The sequence below is a fragment of the Sus scrofa genome, chromosome 15, assembly GCF_000003025.6.
Source record: "Sus scrofa isolate TJ Tabasco breed Duroc chromosome 15, Sscrofa11.1, whole genome shotgun sequence".
In the NCBI taxonomy this organism is placed as follows: domain Eukaryota; kingdom Metazoa; phylum Chordata; class Mammalia; order Artiodactyla; family Suidae; genus Sus; species Sus scrofa.
The window spans coordinates 54,777,483-54,783,483 of NC_010457.5; positions in this window are offsets into that span (position 1 = coordinate 54,777,483).

Here is a 6,001-nt window from a genome sequence, read left to right on the forward strand (position 1 = left end):
TCATCTGTAAAGGCTGCCAGGAAGCCTTGACCCAGGAGAGGAGAGCCTGCGAGCTCCGCTGAATGAGGCCATAAATAGCCCACTTACAGGAAAATTCTTAGAGCTGGCTACCTGTTGACTCAGTGCATGGATTGCCAAAAATAAACAGCTCTGCTCTGGGCTCCGTAGAGGACATGGGAATATACATGATGGGCTCCAAGGGCATCTGAGGGATGAGTTTAAGCTTGCCCTTTGATTTAGGGGGCTTTAAGTGTCACACTCTGTGTTTGGCAATGTGCTGAGTGTCTTTCCTCTTTTCCATGTGGCAGTCTGTCCTGAATCTTCAGCTCTTGGGATAGATGTCATTCCCCTGAGAGCTGGCCCTGGGCACATTAGAGGAAATATTTTTGACTCTTACCCCTGTGTAGCACATCACCTTCATATTTACTTTATGGCCTGGATCACTATTTATAATCAGATATTTTTTTACCTGTGTGTGTATTTTCTATCTCATACCCTTGTTTTGTTTTGTTTTGTTTTGTTTTTTGTCTTTTTGCTATTTCTTTGGGCCGCTCCTGCGGCATATGGAGGTTCCCAGGCTAGGGGTCGAATCGGAGCTGTAGCCGCCGGCCTACACCAGAGCCACAGCAACTCAGGATCCGAGCCGCGTCTGCGACCTACGCCACAGCTCACGGCAACGCCGGATCGTTAACCCACTGAGCAAGGGCAGGGACCGAACCCACAACCTCATGGTTCCTAGTCGGATTCGTTAACCCCTGCGCCACGACGGGAACTCCTCATACCCTTGTTTGTTATCTCACAATCTTAGGGACCCTCTGTCTGTTTGTTTTTTTTTCTTTATAATGTATCCCCAACTCCTAGCACACAATGCCTAATTGGTCCTTAGTAGGTGCTTAACAAATACTGAATGCATAAATGAATCCACCCACGCAGGAGCTAGTACTTCTGAAATTCACTGATGAGAGCCCTTATTTTTTTAAAAAAGCTTTCTTCTTCATTGTTATAAAGTTGCATATATTTTATAAGATTTTATTCATCATGCTATTTATTTATTTATTGTCTTTTTAGGGTCATACCTGCACCATATGGAAGTTCCCAGGCTAGGGGTCTAATCAGAACTCTCACTGCCTGCCTGCGCCACAGCCACAGCAACTCGGGATCCAAGCCACATCTTCCACCTACACCACAGCTTACGGCCATTCCAGATCCCTGACCCATTGATTGAGGTCAAGGATTGAACCCGTGTCCTCATGGATACTAGTCAGCGTTATCACTGAGACACGATGGGAACTTCCTCATCATGCTTTTGAACTAGTCTGGGGTCAGTGCTTCCCAAGCCCCTAAGCAAGCCCAACACTTTTCCCCAGGGCTGGAGGGGAGCTTCTGGGTCTCTGATAAACTTTGCTGCTTCAGGCCAGATATCTGTAGGCCTTTCCAGCTTTCCCCCTATTCCATGGTCTTTAGTCACAGCACATGCTAGCTAATGTCTTTAAAATGGAGTGTGCTCCCCTGGAGTGTGCTGCCTGGAACTGTATATGTAATAAGGAGAGATGGCCTAGTGAGGGCTGGCCAGGCACTCCCCTTGTTCTGATCACTGGGTTTCTATCTTGAACATGAACATGGAGCTGGCTCTTCTTGCAGACACGTTGCACTGCCGACACACACTGAGCCTTGGGACTAGGAAATCCCCTCTCACCAGCAATGAAAGTGAATGATAAATCTTTTTTTCATGGTCCCATGGACTTTAGATGGGGCGGGGGGGAATGCTATAAATTTAGAGCACCAGCTATTTGCAACATTCTGTCGGCTTCTGATCCTTATCGACGAGCATGCAGACTGATTAATGCCGCCAGAGTGTACATACCCTTTCGAATTCTTCTCTTTCCTCTTACGATTATCTTACATGTGCATTGCGATGTATCAACAGAATCTGTAAACCCGATTCCCTTTAATAGCAACACAACATTCCATTGTCTTAATGTACCATAGTTCACATAACCTTTTCCCAATTTGGGGCATGAGGTCATGCCTCATTTTTCCACTGTTGTGAATTGTGTTGCTGTAAACATCTTTGTGCTCTTGGCTTTCTTCTCTCTTTTGCATATTTCCCTGGGGTATATTCCAAAGCAGGAGAGTTGGGTCAAAGTGTATGAACAGTTTTATAACTCTCTTTATAATATTGCCGGGCCAATCTCCATAGAGGATGGATATTTTTCAAAAGTGCCCAATAAGACAATGGGATCTGGAGAAATTGTAGCTTCACTAGAAAAATTGGGCCTGCGCGTTGCCTCAAGTCCCCTTTTCAAGTCCTCTGTTTGTTTGTTTGTTTTTTCCTTTTAGGGCTGCATCCGTGGCATATGGAAGTTCCCCGGCTAGGGGTTAAATCAGAGCTGTAGCTGCTGGCCTGCACCACAGCAACACTGGATCTGAGCTGTATCTGTGGACCTACACCACAGCTTGTGGCAACACCGGATCCTTAACCCACTGAGCGGGGCCAGGGATGAAACCTGCGTCCTCATGGACACTGTGTGGAGTTCTATGGGAACTCCTCAAGTCCTCAGTTCTCAGCATGGATGATCTAAACATGAGGAAGAGGGCTTAAGGAAGAGCCACAACTTCAATAAACCTCTCAGTGTACCCAGAAGTGCATTTGCTTCTTTTTTTTTTCTATGAGGGGATTTTTATCTCCTGAGAGCAAGTTACACAGTCTGACCTGGGTTCTAATCCCAGTTTGCCACCTCCTCACTATGTGCCCTTAGACAGTCCCCCAATCTCTCTGAGCCTGATTCCTGCCTCATTTCTGCAGGAGGTTAAATGACAGTCCTTACTCAGAGGAGGTGGTATTTGGAAAGTTCTGAGCTCTGGTTCTTACCTATGACCCACTTGGTATGAAGGGTCTATGTGTCTCTTCCATCTTTGCACTTTGGGGTCCAGCTCTATGCTTGCCCCATGGCTGAGGGCACTCAGTGGCTACTGGGGAATGCATGGATTGTCTTCACCCTTGGCCTTGCTGCCCAGCATTTAGGAACTGGAAAACCATCACGGAAATGTTTATGAAGTATTGTGTCTTTAACATGTAGAGAAAGGCCTACTCTTGAAGGTTTCTAGCATATGTTAAGTTTGGGGCCTGTGCTGTGGTTTGCTTACTGATTTTAATATGTTGCTGCGGGGAGAGCATTCCCAGTGTTTCATGACCTCCAGAGGTTCACGTGTTTGTAGGCTACAAGCTTAGGAAGGAGGGTCAGAGAGAACTCTTCGTTTCAAAGAAAGGTACACACAGGGAAGGCCTGGTCTCCAGGTCTCCAGGGCTGTCTGAAGTACCTTCGTGTCTCTGTGAGGGGCAGGAGGGTGTGTTCGCGACCTGCCTGGCATCCCTCCAGCCTGCTTCCTGATACTGCAGAAAGAGCCAGAGAAGCAAAGAGATGCTTCTGCAAGTGACCGACCTCTACCGAGTAGAATTTTCTTCCATTTTCTGATGTTCTATGTTCCTGGCAGCCACAAATGCTTGCTACTTCTCCCTTTAAGAGCTAGAGTCTCATGCCTGTCCCCTCAGAGCTGGGCTGGACTTTGCGACTTGCTTGAACCACAGAATGCCACCCAAGTGACCTTCTAGAACTTTCTGAGGTGAAGACCTAAGAAGCTTTGCAACTTTCACCCATGTCTCTTGGAACACTTTTTTCACCCTTTTTTGGGGGGAGGCCTGAACAACCACGTAAGATGCTTGAGACTGCACTGGGGCCACATGAATGTGCTCTGGTCAGCAGTTCCAGCCAAGCCCACCAGGCTCTAGACATGCAAGTGGAAGAGTGAAGCCACAGGCCCTCCAGATGAGGCCATTGCCAGCCAACCACCACTAACTCTTGAGCTGATGCCTCACCGAGCAGAAAAATTGTCCAGCTGAACTTTCCCCAATTCCTGACCCAGAGAGTCATGAGCCAGCTTATTGCTTTAACCCGTGAAGTGTTAGGGAAATTTGTATGCACAACAGATCAGAGAACAGCAGGGCGACCTGGGCCATGCTGAGTTGATTCCCTGCTCTGCTTCACTCCCTTCCCTCGGCTCCATGTGGCAGAAACAACACTGGGATTTGTGATCTCACGTCTCATTCTTTGCACTAAATATCAGAGGCCGTGCAGAAGTCATTGACGTCAACCCTTCTATTTGACAGGATTCCCCACATGTATTTTTGGCCTCCAGTCTATTATTTATGATCCCTTGTTGAATTTTAGTCAGATAGGGCAGGAAGAGTCGGCAGTGTTCCAGAATCCCAGCTAAATGGACTTTTCTGTTGTACTTAAAGAGGAAATGAGAAAGCAAAAATCTCTAGAGCTCTTCCTGTTAGACTGGTCCCCCCTGTTACATGTGGGGTGACTCGGTCTTGTGGCAGCCTTGTTTTGGAGTCTCAAATACTCAAAAAGGACCTATTTAGAGCACCCAGATATTTAAGGAAGTCAGGATAACTTCCTGACTGCTCTCATCCCTCTTCTGGCCAGGGAATTGATTTACATCTATTTTATTTGAATTTATTTATATATTTCAAAAAGTGACAAATGTACCTTCTCTTGCTGATGTTTCCACGTATTGCATGGTGACTATTAGCAGGACTCATACATGCAGGAGAATCCAAAATAATAAAACAGTTGCCTTTTCAGTTTTCAGGCTTTTTGCTATGACATGTCAATTATTAACTAAAAAATTAATCATTAAGGGTACTAATGAAATTGGCCCAACCGTCTTGTTGGGCCACATTGCTCCTTACACAATGGAGCTGGTTAACTTCTGGTCTTCCATCCCATTCCAAGCAACCTTGTTCCTCTGTGCTGTGTATTTGGAAGGAAGTCAACTCTTATTTCCATCTACTTCCGTGGTTGTGTTAAGTGACAGCTACAGAGAGCAAAACCAGCATTTCATCTAACCATCAACCCAGTCTCCCAAGGAGATTCTCAAAGGTGAGCAGTTCTACATCAATTCATTTTTCCCCCCTCTATTCATTTATTTTTTCCCCACCCATTCACTGGTTTGCTTCTTCAATAAGCATTGATTTAATGCTTGAAATATGCCAGACACTGTGCTAGACATCAGGGATGGAAGACAAAGAGCACGTGGCTCTGCTTTGCAGGGGCTCATGGTGTTTAGTAGATGCTCAACAAACAGCTGCTGAATAAGTGACCTCTCTCTGAGAGGCAGTGCTGGGAATTCTTGCTGGAGAAACTGAAGTTCCAAGTAAGTAACGAACACAAAGCTGGACAATAACCAGGCAGGAAGGAAGCAAGGCGTGTCTGCCTCTGCATCCTGACCACATCACTGTATTCCTTTCCTCTCCTGCTCTGCTCTTCCTGGTCCTTCCACTGCACTTAGTCATACGTTGATTAAAAGTCTGAGACTCCAGTCCCCTGGGTTCTACCATGCTGTGTCTCCTGGTTTCAAGGCAACGCTTAATAGAGTGTTCTACTGCCAATTATAGAGCATTCACTACTAGTCTGTTATGGAAAAGCAACAACTGCATTCCAAAGAAAACAAAAGATACCTCAGGAGAAATTTTAGTTCACTGAAGATGGCAAAGCCCCTTGGAGAGCAAGATAAGGCCAACCCTTATCTTTGGAGCTAGTGGATTGGTTGGCACAGAAAGCGTGCTCAGGGACACTGTCCTATGAGAAGCCTGGGGGTCCTGAAGCACAGGGCATGACTGCACCAGGCATAGAACTTGGAGACCCCCAAACAGGATAGTCTGACACCCACCTCATTCAGTAGCTTTAAGAGCATTGCTATTAACTCCACCCCTCACCCAACCTGCTATTTTAACATTGCTCAATCCTTTCTTTAGAGATTCTTTTCCTTCTTCCATTTCAAGCATAGACATGGCCAATCAAGTCCAAGGCTCCAGAAGACAGGGGAATTCTTGGCCCATACCCAGACAAATAGAACAGGGCAGCAATTGAAGCAATTCCCAGAGGTAGTTACTAAAGAGGGTTCACATGTCAAACATTTATCATGATTCACT